The sequence below is a fragment of the Globicephala melas genome, chromosome 9 (assembly GCF_963455315.2).
Source record: "Globicephala melas chromosome 9, mGloMel1.2, whole genome shotgun sequence".
NCBI lineage: Eukaryota > Metazoa > Chordata > Mammalia > Artiodactyla > Delphinidae > Globicephala > Globicephala melas.
In genome coordinates this window covers 45,875,596-45,893,727 of record NC_083322.1, presented here as the reverse complement: position 1 = coordinate 45,893,727, position 18,132 = coordinate 45,875,596, and the positions used below count along the sequence as shown (strand labels likewise).

The 18,132-nt window shown below is 40.4% G+C and overlaps 1 pseudogene; it reads right to left on the bottom strand.

Moving 5' to 3' along the window:
• Positions 1-4,208: 4,208 nt before the first annotated feature.
• On the bottom strand, positions 4,209-17,780 carry LOC115853937 (protein FAM32A-like; annotated as a pseudogene).
• Positions 17,781-18,132: the final 352 nt, after the last annotated feature.

Sequence of the window (18,132 nt, the reverse complement as noted above, 5' to 3'; positions counted from 1 at the left end):
TAGGCTCTCATTGCTGCTTCTTTCTGCACATCTACTTCCCTCTTCTCTCTCTGAGGACCAACTTTCTGCACTCCCCCATCCATATGCCAGAATGTAGTGGCATCAAGATTCTAAATTACGTGACACGCTTCTAACCACATACAGATTCTAACTTTCTGCCTCTCGGTCTCAATTCCAAATTCTTACACAAGAATGTAATTGGCCCACTTTAATCCCATGTCTGTCTCCCTCAATTCAATGAGCAATGACCTGAAGGCTGTGCCTGTGGTACGAACATGACTGCTGTGGTCCATCACCCTGGTTCAGCATGCAGTCCTCAGGGAGCTGGAAATGGCTGTGAGCTGGGAAGACAGGATGATGACTCATTCACTGTGAGGCTTGTGCCTCACTCCTCCCATCTACAAAGTAGGAGGAATAATATCTGTAATATCCCTACTTCTAAATGAAGGCAAAGAGAGCTAACATTATTAACTTCTCTCCAGGTACCAGACATTGTAGTACGTTAACCAGGTTATCCTAGCTCATCCTAAAAACAACCTAAGAGATGAGCGTTTTAATTTCCATCTTTCCAGATAAGGAAATTGATGTTCACAGAGGTTAAATCTCATAGCTAGTGAGGGGCAGAGCTCAGATCTGAGCCCAGACAGAACCAGTGCTGCAGCAGAGGAAAGAGCTATTTATTAAGATTGAGATAATGTCTGAAAGCTGCGCATTACGTTCTCAGCTATTAATAAATTGCCTGGGACAGAATCTTGCATGGAGTAAATGCTCAGAATTAAAAGTCTCATTAATAAGAGCACCTGACTCTTCAGTTGCAGCGGACGTCTTATCATGAAGTGTTTGGCTCACATTAACCCACCAAACACCTCTACAAAGTGGGCACCCATCTGCCTTAAGAGATTTCTGCCAAGACACGTTTTATTAAAAGTGAAAAGGGAGATGAAAACAGAAGCCAATACCGATTTTCATTGTAATTGACCTTCAGCCACCATTTGGTGCAATGGATCAAATTGCTTCTAAAGCTTCCATTGCTGTGTCATGTTGAGGTGTGAATCTGCCTTCTTAGGGGCCTGTTGTCAGAGTCTTTAGAATGTATCCATGTGCTCTGATCTTCTGACCTCCTGAAGCTAAATAGAACTCTTGTTGATTGGTGCTGAGCTCACACGAAGCCCAGACTCTGCTTGTAAATGTTTGCCAAATGAAAAATTTGTCAGCAGGCAATGATTAAATCACCTACTGTGTTCTCAGCCCTGAGAATATTAAACCTCTAAGGTACAATCCATGCCTCTGAGAGTAAACAATCTTTTCTGTGCAATCAAAAACCTAAGAACTTAGTTATTAGAGAAAGGCAACTCGAAACCACCTTGAGATTCCCTCTTCATACTCACTAGGTTAGCTGTAGTCAAAAAACGGAAAAGGAATGTTGGCCACGATGTGGAGAAATTATAACCCTCATCATGTAACCCTGGTGAGAATGTGAAATGGTGCGGCCGCTCTGGAAAACATTTTGACAGTTTCTTAATAAGTTAAACATAGAATTATCATATGACCCAGCAATTCCATTCCTGGGTGTATACCCAAAAGAATTGAAAACAGGTGTTCAAACAAGAGCTCGTACACAAATATTCACAGCAGCACTATTCACAATAGCCAAAAGGTGGAAACAACCCAAATGTCCATCAACTGATGAATGGATAAAAATATGTGGCATATCTGTACTAAATGGAAGAAGCCAGACATGAAAGACCACACATATTATATGATTCCATTTCTATGAAATCTCCACATTTATTTCTCTCTATATATAATATAAATATTTATTTATAAATAACTATAAGAGGTATGACCAGAAATGAGGGTATCAGTATGAAATGCCTTGTGATTCCACCTGGGCATTCCGTCAGATGGCCTTTCTTCTAAGAGGTGGGATCAGAACATATTAGCTTGGGAGCTGCTGTTGGAAATTGATCCATCTGGTTTTCTAATTGAGTTCAGAAAAGAAATACCACCAGATCCACATATTGATTATCAGAATCCTCATTGCCAAATATATATAAATCATACAAGACACTAAAACTGTTTGTGTTATACTTTTGGTTACACTTCCCACTGTGTTTTTTTTCCCTACTGCGTTTTTAAAATGGTGTTATTATGACTCATGCTCAGTTTCCTCTACTCTATGAATCCATCCCCTTCCAAGAAGTTTTTTTTTTTTAACTCATGTTTATCTATCTAAAAGCCTTATAGTTGTAAAGTTCTTTCTTTTTCCTTTTTAAAAAATTGAGATATAATTGACATATAACATTATGTTAGTTTTCGGTGTACAACATAATTATTTGATTTCTGTACATACAAGTGTTGTGAAATGATCACCACAATAAGTCTGGTGAATATCATTCACCACATGTAGCTACAATTTGTGTGTGTGTGTAATGAGAACTTTTAAGCTCTACTCTCTTAGCAGCTTTCAAATATACAATACAGTATTATTAACTGAAGCCACCATGCTGTACATCCCCAGGACTTATTTATTTTATAACTGGAAATTTGTACTTTTGACCACACTTTGACCCATTTCACCCACTCCCCCCCCCACCTCTGGCAACCACCAATCTGTTCTCAGTATCTATGAGCCGTTTTACTTGTTTTTTTTGATTCAGCATATTAGTGAGATCATATGGAATTTGTCTTTCTCTGTCTGTCTTATTTCACTTAGCATAATGTCCTCAAGATCCATCCAATGTGGTCAAAAGTGGCAAGAGGTCCTTCTTTTTCATGGCTGAATAAAATTCCATTGTGTGTATATATTCGTCTGTGTGTGTATGACATCTTTTTTATCCATTCTTCCACTGATGGACACTTAGACTGCTTCCATGTCTTAGCTATTATAAATAATGCTGCAATGAACATGAGGGTTCATATATCTTTTCAAGTTAGTGTTTTCATTTTCTTCAGATAAATACCCAAAAATGGAGTTGCTGGATCATATGGTAGTTCTATTTTTAATTTTTCAAGGAACTTACATGCTGTTTTCCATAGTGGCTGCACCAATTTACATTCCCACCAACAGTGTACAAAAGTTCCTTTTTCTCTACATCCTCTCCGACATTTGTTATTTCTTGTTGAGTTCTTCTTTCTTAACAATAGTACCTTGCACTTGTCGGTAAAAAAAAAAATTAGCCTAACTGTTGAAATAGATACCTTTGGGGGTGTCTTCCCAGTTCAGTACCCCCATTTCATTGAGAACATCTCCATCTCCATGAGGCAGCCATGTTTATGATTGATGACCCTGCTTTGCTGGCCACGAATGGACACCTGACCTGAGGTGAGGCAATCAGACTTGGAGGTGAGCTTCAGGGATGATTGTGTTGTGCCTTTTAGCTGGAATGAGGGTTATGGAAACTGAAGAGCAGAAGCTGCCATCATGGAAAACCATTCTCATCCACATGCCGGGAGAAGCAGAGAAAGTAGACATTTACAGAGGAGAACGGAACAGATGTGCAAAATATAGGGAAAAGGGGGAAAAAAATAATCTGGTTAGAGAGAGAGAGAGAGAGCAAGAGGGAGGTAGGAAGGGAGAGGGAGAGACAGAGACTGAGAGAAAATAATAGTTCCTGGTAGTTTTGTAGTTCCTGCTGCTTGGCTTTCGTGATGTCCACTTCTGTCCTTGGGTTCTGTGAGATACTCCGGATTTTTGTACAAAGTTCTCCTGACTTTTTTTTCTTTCGCTTAACTTAGCTTGAATACGTTTCTGTTATTGACTAGGACTACTAGAACTTACTTCTACATCTTGTTTTGAGCCCCCAAACAGACAAATAAACATTGATTCTTTCTGAATTAATGAAAAACATTTATAGACATTTAAGTCTGGAATCACCTAATCCAACCCATTCATTCTATACCACAAAATACTGGTGTCTGAGGAAGTGAAATTGCCTGCCCAAGGTCACACAGTTAGGAGGTGGCAGAGCAGAAGCAAAACCAAGGTATTTTGACTATCAGTTTAGTGTTCTTTTTGCTAAACAAGGCTGCCTTTTCTTTATTTTAATAACTTTTTTGTTTTATTCTGCCTTTCACATATGACAGTCCCAAACCCAACACTTGGTTTTTCTTTTTTGACTTTCTTATTCTTTCAGCATCTATGTCAACACACTTTCTCCCAATAGCACATGCAATTTGATCTTCATCTGGTGGGTACACATAGGCCCTCAAAGATCCTGGCTCTCCAGCATGGGAACCTCAGTCCTTCCTTTCAACTGTACCCATGTCTGTTGGTTCTGGAGCTCTGCATTGGTCCCATCACACCTGAGGTGTCCTGAGGCCAGGAACGCCAAACATGTTATGTGCCAACTCTGAATAAATACGGGGAGCTGCTTGGAGCCCAGGGTGGAGGGTAGGAAGGCAGGTTGGGTCTGGGTTCCATTACAAAGAATTCTGTGCTCAACTGGCAATGTCTGCCATGGCAACACCCACTAGACATGTCTGGAATGGGGACATTGGGGGAAGAGGCTACACACTGGCCACAGCTTCAGAAAGGGACAAGATGTACGTTCCATCCTTGCCTTAGGTGGTTGTTCTGTTTCCCAGGCCACATTGTCTCAGTGGCCAGGTGGCTGAGGAGGTAGTCTGAAGGCCACGAAGCTACAAGTGGCTTCCCTGGACCCTGGACGGGACAGCATGAGCCCCAAGCTAGAGGGAGCTTGGAAAGGCAGCCCCTGCAGGGCCCTACAGCGGTCTGCATGCTGCAGGCCACGCTGGCATTAGCCCCTTGTCTCTGGAGTTGGTTTCATCTAGGCAAAGCCAGCTGGCTGGCTGTCAAAGAGTCAGATGCAACTCGGGGGTAAAAACACTTTTCCACAGCACTTACACAGAAATAACCTTAATCTCTGGGTAAACTTTCCAAGCTAAAAGCTTTCTCTTCTACGTCCTACCGAGAAATCAAAATAGAGTAAAAGGACAGTCTTACTTTAATCAAGTTCCAGAATGAGGACATAACAGTTTTGAAAAGCACTGTCTCAAGCAGAAGACGTAAGGATGGGTGTAAGAGAATATTTCTAGAAAATGCCAAAGGCACCAAACATAATCCCAACTTTGCCTCGATGCTACTCCGTACCCCGGATGGGGAGGCTCCTTTGTTCAGCTAACTTTAGGAATGTCATAGTGCTCCGTGAGTGTGTCCAGGTGTCTGTTGAAGTCTTCTACTGTCTGCTTGTGGGTTTTGGATGCTTTCTTCAGGATCCTTTCCATTTGCCATTTCTCCCGCTTCTTCTCAGAGGCCACCTGGGCCAGTGTCCGCTTGTCCAGGCTGCGCCACTTCTCCTCGTTCTTTTTGCTTGTTCCCATCGCTTACAGGAGTTTCACCTTGTCTTTGTTCTCTTTCTTCTTCCGCTTAGTCACTCTGAGCTCTGCCACGCCTTTCAGCTTCAGGGGCTCCTTTTGGATCTGCTCGTAGGCCTCCGTGGCGCCCTGCTGAAGTTTCAAGACTGCCTTTTCATGAAAACAGTGAGCATCATGCTTGGGGCAGAGAACACCTGCTCCCTATTCTAAATGATCACAGGGGTGGGCAGGTGGTCCAGGCTGAGCATTTGGAGTATCCCAGACCTCTGGAGTCAGCTATTGGCCCAGGGATGGGCTTCTGCTCCAAGTAGAGCTACTTAAGGACCTTTTAGGGAGAATAATCAGATACTAAAAGAGATGATCTGAATCTCCATTTTCTGAGCTGTTAGACACTAAAGATCATGTGAGCTTAGTGCTGCTAGGGACTTTCTTTTCGTCATGAGAAGGCAGACGGCTCTGAAGAACAAGGCCAGCTCAGAGGAAAACAGAACCAAGAGATGAAAAGAGACAGATGCCCAGTGACTTTATTTGAGCAGCTAGAGTCAACCATGCCAAAGTTATTCCACTCCTAAACTTCTCAGTTACCCGACCCCGTGTATTTCCTTTTTGCTTAAGCTGGTTTGGCTTTCTGGTATATGCAACCAGGTAAGTTAGAATACCAAAATGTGGACTAGTAACCACTATTTAATTGTATGTACTTTGCTTCTTATTTTCATATGCTACAGAGAGGATACATCTTTGGGTCATTATAAATGGAAGTTAATTATTGTGATTTAAAGTTTAATTAGTATGAGTTATTGGGACTTCCCTGGCAGTCCAGTGGTTAAGACTCCATGCTCCCAATACAGGGGGCACGTGTTTGATCCCTGGTCAGGGAACTAAGATCCCGAATGTCGTACAACACAGCCAAAAAAAAAAGAGTTATTGAGGCTACGCTAGGAATAATAGCGACAAAGAAATACAACTGTATGTGCTTTTTAAAAATTGAGGTATAGTTGATTTACAGTATTACATGTTTCAGGTGTACAACATAGTGATTCACAATTTTTAAAGTTTATACTCCATTTAGAGTTATTATAAAATATTGGCTATATTCCCTGTGCTGTACAATACATACTTATAGCTTATTTATTTTATACATGGTAATTTGTACCTCTTAGTCCCCTTCCTCTATCTTGCTCCTCCTCCCTTTCCTTTCCCCACTGATGATAACCACTAGTTTGTTCTCTTATCTGTGAGTCTGTTTCTTTTGTGTTATGTTCACTAGCTTGTTTTGTTTTTTAGCATCCACATATAAGAAATATCATACAGTATTTGTCTTTCTCAGTCTGACTTATTTCACTAAGCATAATACCCTCTAGGCCCATCCATATTGCTGCAAATGACAAAATTTCATTCTTTTTTATGGCTGAGTAGTATTCCACTATATATATATATATATATATATATATATATATATATATATATATATACACACACACCACATCATCTTTATCCATTCATCTGTTGATGGACACTTAGGTTGCTTCCATACCTTGGCAATGTAAATAGTGCTGCTGTGAACATTGGGGTGCATGTATCTTTTTAAATTACTGTTTTTGTTTTCTTCAGATATATACCCAGGAGTGTAATTGCTGGGTCATATGGTAGTTCTATTTTAAATTTTTTGAGGAACCTCCATAATGTTTTCCATGGTGACTGCACCAATTTACATTCCCACCAACAGTGTTCTCGGGTTCCCTTTTCTCCACATCCTCACCAACATTATTTGTAGACTTTTTGATGGTAGCCATTCTGACAGATGTGAGGTAATAGCTCATTGTGGTTTCGATTTGCATTTCTCTGATGATATATGATATTGAGCAGTTTTTCATGTGCCTGTTGGCCATCTGTATGTCTTCGTTGCAAAAACATCTATTCAGGTCTTCTGCCCATTTTTATTTTTATTATTTTTAAAATTATTTATTTATTTATTTGGCTGCACTGGGTCTTAGTTGTGGCGTGTGGGATCTTTAGTTGTGGCGTGTGGGATCTTTAGTTGCGGCATGCACGTGGGATCTAGTTCCCTTACCAAGGATTGAACCCGGGCCCCCTGCATTGGGAGCATGGAGTCTTACTCCTGGATCACCAGGGAAGTCCCCTTCTGCCCATTTTTAAATCAGGTGGTTTGTTTTTTTGATGTTGAGTTGTATGAGCTATTTATACATTTTTGGATATTAACCCCATATCAGTCATATCATTTGCAAATTCTTTCTCCTATTCAGTAGGTTGTCTTTTCATTTGTCGATGGATTCCTTTGCTGTGCAAAAAGTTTTAAGTTTAATTAGTTCCCATTTTTAAATTTTTGCTTCTGTTTCCTTTGCCTTAGGTGACAAATTGAAAAAACATTGCTATGATTTCTGTCAAAGAGTGTTATGCCTATGTTTCCTTCTAGGAGTTTTATGGTTTCTGGTCTCACATTTAGGTCTTTAATCCATTTTTAGTTTATTTTTCTATATGTTGTTAGAAAATATTCTAATTTCATTCTTTTATGTGTAGCTGTCCAGTTTTCCCAGCATCACTTATTGAAGAGACTGTCTTTTCTCCATTGTATGTTCTTGCCTCCTTTGTCATAGATTAACTGACCATAAGTGTGTGGGTTAAACACAGTATATCTTTCCATCTGTTTGTGTCATTTTCAATTTCTTTCATTAGTGTCTTATACTTTTCCTAGTACAGATATTTTACCTCCTTAGGCAGGTTTATTCTTAGGTATTTTATTCTTTTTGATGCAATTGTAAATGAGGTTGTTTCCTTAATTTCTCTTTCTGATAGTTCATTGTTAGTATATAGAAATGCAACAGATTTCTCTATATTAATTTTGTATCCTGCAACTCTACTGAATTCATTCATGAGCTCTGGTAGTTTTTTTTGGTGGCATCTTTAGGATTTTCTATGTATAGTATCACGTCATCTTCAAACAGTGACAATTTTATTTCTTCCTTTCCAATTTGGATTCCTTTTATTTCTTTCTTGTCTGATTGCTGTGGCTAGGACTTCCAAGAAGACTATGTTGAATAAAAATGGCAGGAGGGGGTATCCTTGTCTTGTTCCTGATCTCAGAAGAAATGCTTTCAGCTTTTCACCACTGAGTATGATGTTAGCTCTGGGCTTGTCATACGTGGCCTTTACTGTGTTGAGGTAGGTTCCCTCTATGCCCACTTTCTAGAGAGCTTTTCTCATAAATAGATGTACAACTGTAGGTGTGCTTTTGTTTTCCAAGGAAAAGGAATAAATTTATCCTAAGGCAGTACTTCTTGGACTTTTTTTGTTTGTTAGTTTCTGGGCCCCTTTGTACACTCATGATTTATTGAGGGCCCCAGCGACTTTTGTTTATGTGGGTTATAACTTATCGACATTTACTGTATTAAAGGTGGCAACTGAGAACTTTTAAAAATACATATTGATTCATTTGCCAACAGCAATGATTAATGCACTGCATGTTAACATAGATAACATCTTAGTGTTATAATAAAATTAGTTTTGACCTTGCAGCCCCCTAAGATCTGTTCTAAAGTAAAATGTCAGTCTGTTTCAGAATAGGAAAATGGATAATGAAAGACAGAACTTGGAAATTACATTTTATTTGCCTTAGTTTCTAATACTCGAGTCTGAAAAGTAGCTCTGTAATGTGTTAAAATCTTAGCAAAGTTTGCCCAATTTTGGTAGGCTTGTTGCCTTGATTTACTGAGTAATGCCTCAGCCTACAATGTAAAGGTTATCATTACCTGCTGTGTAACCAAAGATTCTGGGTTTTACCAGAATAATTTCCTGTGCTTTATGTTGACTTCACTATATTCTTGATTATTTAAGGAAGAAAAAGAACCAAGGTTCTTCACTTGTGAAAGAACATAGATTTTTTAAAATCCTGCTACCATCTATGTTTATTGTGACTCTAATTAAATAGGTAATCAATTACTGTTTCTAAGTCATCCATGATCCCATCTTAATTAAGTATCCAAATATCTTCTGATAAGTTTTTTATTTTCATTTCCCCAAAAATTAGATCTTAAATTTAGAAAAAGTAAAATAAAATCAGGGTTCGGGGTGGGGGTATTCTTTAATTGTAATTTAAATTTTTAAAAAAATCTTTTTGTTGTGGTAAAATATATATAATATAAAACTTACCATTTTAGCCATTTTAAAGTGTACAGAAAATCAAGATGTCTTTTACATCTAAAACAATCTTGAGGTTCCCTAGAGGGTCCCTGGAAGTCACAAAGCCTTGTTCTTTCACCTTGTAAAAGGAGAGGCGCTAGATTTGTTTAATGCATTACTATTGTAGGACTTGCATGAGTAGAGCTGTCAGATCAGAAGAGGAGCTCAGCTTTCCCTAGGTTAAACTTGTACAGATAAACTATTGTTAATATAAATATTTCAGAAATGGTACGCTTTCCAGGAAATCCCTGGAGATTTGTAAATGCCCTGTCTGTCCGTGTTCTGTTGTTTTTGTTTGTTTGTTTGTTTTGCCATACACGGGCCTCTCACTGTTGTGGCCTCTCCCGTTGCGGAGCACAGGCTCCGGACGCGCAGGCTCAGCGGCCATGGCTCACGGGCCCAGCCGCTCCGCGGCATGTGGGATCTTCCCGGACCGGGGCACGAACCCGTGTCCCCTGCATCGGCAGGCGGACTCTCAACCACTGCGCCACCAGGGAAGCCCCCGTGTTCTGTTTTTATCCTCAAGGAAAATACTGATCAAAACTCTTACGAAATAGGTGTGTCGTGTTTTCCTGTATTTATCAGAGTCCTGGCAATACTTTGCCTGATGACATTCGACAACAGTATAGTTATACAACAGTGTAGTCTCAATCATAATTTCAGTAATTAACATCTTACCTTGGCCTGGCCATAGTCTTATTTCTTTAATTTGAACCTGGTGTCTACTGGTTGTCAAAATGGGAATGCACGTCAAACTTACCTGTGGAGTTTTATAAAAAATACAGAGGTCTGGGCCCTACTCCTGAATCTCTTTACTTGCTATTCTTAGTATATTCTTGGTATATTATGTTCTATGATCATTACGTTATATCTCAAGATTTTTCCTCCATAAAATTACGTTTCTCCATTTTAATGAATCAGATATCTTTGAATGTAAGCTCAATCATTATCCTTAAGGACAGACTTTTTTTTTGCCAGGGGGGTGACGTTATTATCTTTCTTTGGCATGCTATAGAAACAACCAAATTTCCTTGTGGGTTGCATTATTATTAGGCACCCCTCATCAGACCTTTCACATTTGAAGGTTACTAGTCATAAATTAAACATAGCCATTTTAAGTCTCTGCCATCTACAAGTAGTTTTTATTTTACTCTGATGCTTGCCTGAAGGCTTTGCTGGAAGCTGCAGCCCAATTTTTTTTTTTTAATAAATTTATTTATTTATTTATTTTTGGCTGCATTGGATCTTCATTGCTGCACACGGGCTTTCTCTAGTTGCGGCGAGCGGGGGCCACTCCTCGTTGCGATGCGCAGGCCTCTCATTGCGGTGGCTTCTCTTGTTGCAGAGCACGGGCTCTAGGCATGCAGGATTCAGCAGTTGCGGTACATGGGCTTAGTTGCTCCACAGCATGTGGGATCTTCCCACACCCGGGCTCAAACCCGTGTCTCCTGCATTGGCAGGTGGATTCTTAACCACTGTACCACCAGGGAAGTCCTGCTACAGGCCAATTTTGTCTTCAACCAAGAAGGATGGTCTCAGAGTCTTTTCTCAGTATAGAAAAGGACTGTACCAGGTACTTCAGGCTATCAGTGCTTTAAAACTTAGCCTCTAGTGTACATGCTTCTGAGCTGGCATCTCTTAGATAACTTTCATACCATACCAGTGGACCAAATCAAGATCTCCAGGACTGTTTTTAGTCAAGAGGACTACTAACCCAAGGCTCAGAGAACAAGAATTAATTACATAAGACAGAGTGAACTGATGAGGAAAATTTCACTGTGGTTATTTTTTGGAATGTTGATTTCATTTCAGTGTTCTATATTCTGGTTGTATAAATAAACCCTTTTCTTTCTTCTTAAGCTATTTGTAACCTATAAAATTTAGTAGGTTCTGCTTTTGTAAACTGAAATGGAACATTTAAAAATTATATTTGATCACCACTGATCTTACAGAATTCAGAAACTCTTACTGATTCTCCATGCTTTTCATGGCAATATAATTATTTGCCAAGGTTCAGAAAGAATCTCTTCTCCTTACCAGGATACAATTGAATGAATTGATTGTACAACCAGGGCCTTTCCTGGAGAGCCATATTTGAGAATGATGCTTATTTCGTCAGATATGACCAACCACTTTTAGGGAGCGAAGGTTGACTTGGCTTATGGAGCTGACGCTTACAAAGCCCTCCTAGGAAAACTGGGTGGTGTCTGGCTTATAGGATCCCAGCCTCACAGGAGGTGAGGAAGGTTACTTCCTGGCAGACCAGGAGCCTTAAGAAATTTGGAAGATTTTAAGAGGAAAGAAATTCACCCAAATTTATAGATACTGCAGGCATAATTTGATGGCAAGAATTTCCTAGCCATAGGAGAGCAAATCTTTTAAGAGATCATTCTGGGATTCCTTATGAAAACTTCAAGACAAAAATTAATTTTGTAGTTGGTCAAATTACTCTGTGGACCTGGATCTTGCCAGTCAAACTTAAGAATAATCTTTCTACGAGAGCTTCCCTGGTGGCACAGTGGTTAAGAACCTGCCTGCCCATGCAGGGGACACGGGTTCGAGCCCTGGTCCAGGAAGATCCCCCATGCTGTGGAGCAACTAAGCCTGTGCGTCACAACTACTGAGCCGGCACTCTAGAGCCCATGAGCCACAACTACTGAGGCCCGCGTGCCTAGAGCCCGTGCTCCACAACAGGAGAAGCCACCGCAATGAGAGGCCCGCGCACCACAACAAGGACCCCCGCTCGCCGCAACACAGCCTGCGCACAGCAACAAAGACCCAATGCGACCAAAAATAAATAATAAATAAATAATTTTTTTAAAAAAAGAGTAATCTTCCTTTGAGATTGTTATGATCATAGAAGGAGAGGGGACACTAGGGAACGTTGTGAAGGACTAACAGAGCAAAAGCTTCCCTGGTGTCTTCAATGGAAAATTAAGCATTGTTTGAGAGCACATCCCGCTGAGTTTTCAGGTTCTGTAGTTTGTGCCTTTCCTTGTCTTTGAGCTGTCTTATAGAAAACTGATAGCAATGCAAATAATTTTTCTCTGTCGATATAAAAATTGTGTTCAGTGAAATGTAATTGATTATCACCCTGTGGATATTAACCAATTTTGCATCTATTTGTGTATTCATTCCTGATTTAACTATAAAAGTGTAATACTTTGAATTCTCTTTTATAGCATCTTACTAGTTCCCTCACTAATTAAAGAGTTAAATAAAATCTTTGATGTTTTCTTCTCTATTTATATAAGCATCGTGATATTATCTTTTAAAAACATTATCCTTTAACAGGAATTTGCCTGTTACATATTTTCCCAGTCCTTTGCTTTCACACTTCCTCTGTTATAACTTAAGTGTGTCTCTTATAAACAGCACATGGATGACTTTTGTTTGATTTATCCTGTCTGACAATCTATGTTCTCATCTGTGGGTTAAGTCCTTTCACATTGATTATGAGTACACTTAAACACTGGAATTATTTACTCCATCTTATTTTGTGTATATCATTCATTAGAATGATTTTTCTTGGCTTCTGTTTATTCCATTCCTGCCATCTGTTGGATCGATGGACTTTCTTTGGTCCCCATTTTCCTTTCTATTTGTTTGGAAGTTTCTCATTCTTTCTCTAATATTTAGTGGTTACCCTTATGGCAGAACCTGCTCGATGTCTCTGCGATAGCGATTCTCCCTTTTTTCCTTAGCAACGAAACTGGGAAATAAACCTTGCTGAGAAACTACATTTCTGAGTATCCCTCAAAGATAGAAGGGAAACAGTGTGTGAGAAGTTAGTTGGAACTTCTGGGAAGGCTCATTAAAAGAATAATGACAGTTGGCCTATGTTCCTCTGTCCTTCCCTCCTTTGTCCTGCTTGGAATGTGGGTGTGATAGTTGGAACTCCAAAAACCATGATGCACCCTGAGGCAACTTTGAAGATGGAAGCCACACCCTAAGGATAGTAGGACAGAAAGAGCCCGACCCCTGATGACCAAGGAGTGGCCGAATCTGCCCTGAACTGCCCACCTCCACATTTCATTCATATGAAACAAAAACCAACTCTGATTTTGTTCAAGTCACTTTAGTCAAGATTTTTATTATTAGCTGAAGGCAATTTCTAACTGTTACGTCTTAAATTTTTTAACAGGCATACTTAATTTAACGAAACCTAAACTTAATCAATATCTCTACACACATTATAGACCAAGGACCACTACTATCAGGACTTTAGATATATTGTCAAATTTCTCACTTTCTAAAAAACTTCATGCTGATCTTTGCACTGTCTTCCCCTATTAAACACACACTCACATACTTATTTTCTCAAATTCTTACAAGTTCACAAGGAATATACCTTTATTGCGTTTTTACAGATGAGGAAATGGGGGTTCACAGGAGTTAGGTAACCTATCCAAGGTCACAATTAATTAATTGAAGTCTTTCTAACACCCCAACTTCCATTTGTGTCACAAATCTTAGCTGCACTCGTTCTATCAACTACTTTGCTGGCGTTGCAGCTGAGGACAAGCACGCTCTCTGTCTGGGGCAAGGCTGGAGTAAAGCAAGCTCTGCTGTCATCCAGATCATTGTATCTTACTAAGTGGATGTATCATAAAAGATCAGTCTGCTAATTTAAGGACAGCAGGTTCTGGTTTAGCAAATTTCCTGGATACATGTCTTTTCCCAGAGGGAAATCTACATCCTTGTAGGAGTTCTGGAGTAATGCTCTTGGGACACCTCGCTAGAGAATGAGCTAATGTAATGAGGTGCTAATAAGCCTCAGCAGACAAAATAAAGGCAGAACTATAATCATGATCAGAAAGAGAAAAGAAAAGTATTAAAACAACCATTTTGGGCTTCCCTGGTGGCGCAGTGGTTGAGAGTCCGGCTGCCGATGCAGGGGACACGGGTTCGTGCCCCGGTCTGGGAAGATCCCACATGCCGCGGAGCGGCTGGGCCCGTGATCCATGTCCGCTGAGCCTGTGCGTCCGGAGCCTGTGCTCCACAACGGGAGAGGCCACAACAGTGAGAGGCCCGCGTACCGCAAAAAAAAAAAAAAAAAACAACCATTTTGCCACCATAAAGTCTGTGTTTCTCTTTCAGCACCACCAAAGAGATATCGCTGAAAAGGGAGTTCTGTGTGTTATATGGAAAGAAGGCAATGAAAATGTTTAGAAACAGGGAACATGAGAAACTATTATAGTTGAGAGTAAGGGCAAGGAGGGGAATGACTGAACAAAATAGAATGCTGAGGTGTTTAAATGTATTTTAAAAAATAAAAATAAAATAAAAATAATTTCTGTTTCTTTGACATATATAAAAGGAAAATGTTTATCAGGGAATTTGATCAGGTAGACATGCTTTGAAGGCAAATGTAGCGAAATTATGTAACCCGAAGCTTCCTCAGATTCTAGATGCAAAGCCTTTAGAGGGATAACAAGAAAGAAATGATTTTGTAGAAGTTAAGATCGACAGATTCAGAAACAAAATTCAGAATGAATTTTTCTGGCCAGAGGGCAAGAATGCTGAAGAAAATTCTTCTCCTGAGGTTTGTGGGGTATTTGGGTCACAGTGACCCATTTATGTAGATTTTTCATTTTTGCTGATCTTCCAATTTAATTTTTTTTTCAAACGCCAGTTACAATGAAACATAAACTTTGGCATAGGCTGAACTCACCCGACTACCTTCTATTTATCTGCCCCACCCCACTGCCCAAGTGTCACCTCTCCTGAGTGTATTGGGAAGACGTGGGGATGGCTCTCATCCCTCTTATGTTGACTTCTTGGGGGTTTTTGTCTCCAGATCCTGGAGTCCTTTCACCTCTCCCATCACTGCTGTGACAAATCACACACCACTCTACTGACGGTCACCTCCTGGAGCTTGGCGGCTACAGTCCCTCACGATAGAATGCAACTACCTTGGGTTCAAAGGGTGAATGTGGAGCCAGCCACACTTCCCTTTCTGCCTCGTTCCTTGTGCCACATGACCACGAGGCTCTGTGGATGAAGCAGATTCACCAGATGGTAGGGCTAATTAAATGCACTTACAATGTGGGAGTAAATAAAAGGTAAAATTATATATCCAAGTCAGCCTTACTCACACTAGGATAACAGCCACAGAGTCAGCTTGAGTAGGAGAATCTTGGGTGGGCTTTGCAATTCTGATTCGGGCTTCTGAGACCTCCCAGCCAGGTTTGAAGATGCCTCCTCTCCTTAACAACACACATCTCCCAAAGACAGTGTTCAGAAAGAGTAAAGTCTAGATTACTGTAAAAGAAGAGAAACATTTCTCTGAATGCAATGAAGCCTGAACAACTCTCTGCCCACCAATGGGGCTATGGTTTAATTTTCCTTCTACTTCTGAACAATGGCCAAAGGCAAAAAAAAAAAAAAAAAAAAAAAAAAGAAAGGGGATTCAGGGGTCCCTGATGTTCCTTCAGCCTTGGGCTACACAAAAGACCTGGCTGAAGTTCCGGAATGACCACTGCCCTGTACCTGGAGCCTCACAGGACTCTGTCCAAGCAGGAGGGAAGCAGAGTGACTTATTGGCTTCCTGTCTAAGCAACTGACTTTTCCAGTTGCATTAAGGAAACCTAGGTTCAAGCAGCCTCTGTAGATGCACTTTCCAGAACTAATTTCTACTGCTTTTATATGAGCACCCTTTCCATAAAAAGTGCAAGACTTTTCTCTCTAAATCTGTAGTTCTCAAGTGGGGGTGATTTTGGCCTCCAGGGAACAGTTAACAATGTCTGGAGACACTTTTGATTGTCACAGTGGCAGGGGGGGTGGGGGGGGGATGCTACTGGCATCTAGCAGGTAGATGCCAGGGATACTGCTAAACATCCGACAATGCAAAAGATAACTGCCCACAAGAAAGAAAGAGCCAGTTCCAAATATCAATAGTGCTGCTATTGAGAAACCCTGCTCCAAATGCTTGGAAAAAATATTTTACATCATCTGTGATCAGTACTCACCATGCTATCACCCTCATGTCACTCCTGAATTTTACTTTTAAAATTCATCAGCTGATCTTCCTACAAATTATTCCCAAGAAGCAGATTAAGAGTAATCATGGCATTTACTGAGTTCTTACTGTGTGCCAGGTTCTGGAGAAAGGAATTTACATACTTTATCTCACTTATTGTCACCATTTTCAGAAGCGAAAACTGAGGCTCAGGGCAATTAAGTAAATTGCAGATTATCAATACATGAAACTTAAAGTCACTGAGGTGGGAATCAACCCAGAACTCAAGTTTCTGCTCTTTAAACTCAATGCCTTTCTAAGGAAACCAACGATGTCTATTCAATTTATTGAACAATTGCTTTATATTCAGAATTCTCTTTTTATTTTATTTTATTTTATTTATTTTTGGCTGTGATGTGTCTTCGTTGCTGCACACGGGCTTTCTCTAGTTTTGGCGAGCGGGGGCTACTCTTTCTTGCGGTGCTCGAGCTTCTCACTGTGGTGGCCTCTCTTATTGCAGAGCACAGGGTCTAGACGGGCAGGCTTCGGTAGTTGTGGCTTATGGGCTCAGCAGTTGTGGCTCGCGGGCTCTAGAGCGCAGGCTCAGTAGCTGTGGCGCATGGGCTTAGTTGCTCCGCGGCATGTGGGATCTTCCCAGACCAGGGATCGAACCCGTGTCCCCTGCATCGGCAGGCAGATTCTTAACCACTGTGCCACCAGGGAAGCCTCAGAGTTCTCTTTTTCATCCTGAGAATTTTTCATCTTCTGACAAAAAGTATTTGTTAAATAAAATAAAACTTTGTAATTATGGTCATCCATCACTTGGAGCAAACTTGATAGATGGATTTAAAAACACATGTATTTGTAAAACTCCCTCCTTTCCAAAAAGAAGAAAAGCGGTGTCTTTTATATATTTTAGTTCCAAATTTAAAGAATCTCTTCATTTATGAAACTTCCAGACTAATGCATATAATGCTTTAAGTGGCAGAACCAGGTAAGACTACAAGGACAATTGCTCTATCTTGAGGTGTCCCTATTTAAAAGAAAGAAAGAAAGAAAAAAGCAGCATTTTGTAACACAACAGCGTATTGAATTTTTTTATTCTTGTGTCTGTCTCCTTCATTGTCCTGTGTATTAGTTTTCTACTGCTGCATAACAAATTAAAACAAATTTAGCAACTTAAGACAACACCCATTAATTAGCTCACAGTTCTGTAAGGCAGAATTTCTAGCACAGCCACGGCATAACTGAGTTCTCTGCTCAGGGTTCCCAAGGCTGAAGTCATGCTATCAGTCAGGCTGAGCTCTTCTCTGGAGGCTCTGCAGAAAATTCACCTTCAAGCTCCCTGAGGTCGTTGCAGTTGTAAGACTCAAGTCTCATTTCCTTGCTGGCTGGTGGTCAGGGGTTGCTCTGAGCTCCTAGAATCCTCTCCAGGAGAGCAGCCCCCTCCATCATCAAAGCCATTAGTGGAGAATCTCACTGACGATGAATCTACTTCACGCTTTGAATCTCCAAGAAAAGCCCAATCCCTTGTAAGGGCTCACGTGATGACATCAGGCCCACCAAGGACAATCTCCCTCTCTGGAAGTCAACTGATTTGAGACCTTAGTTACATCAGCAAAATCCCTCACAGCAGT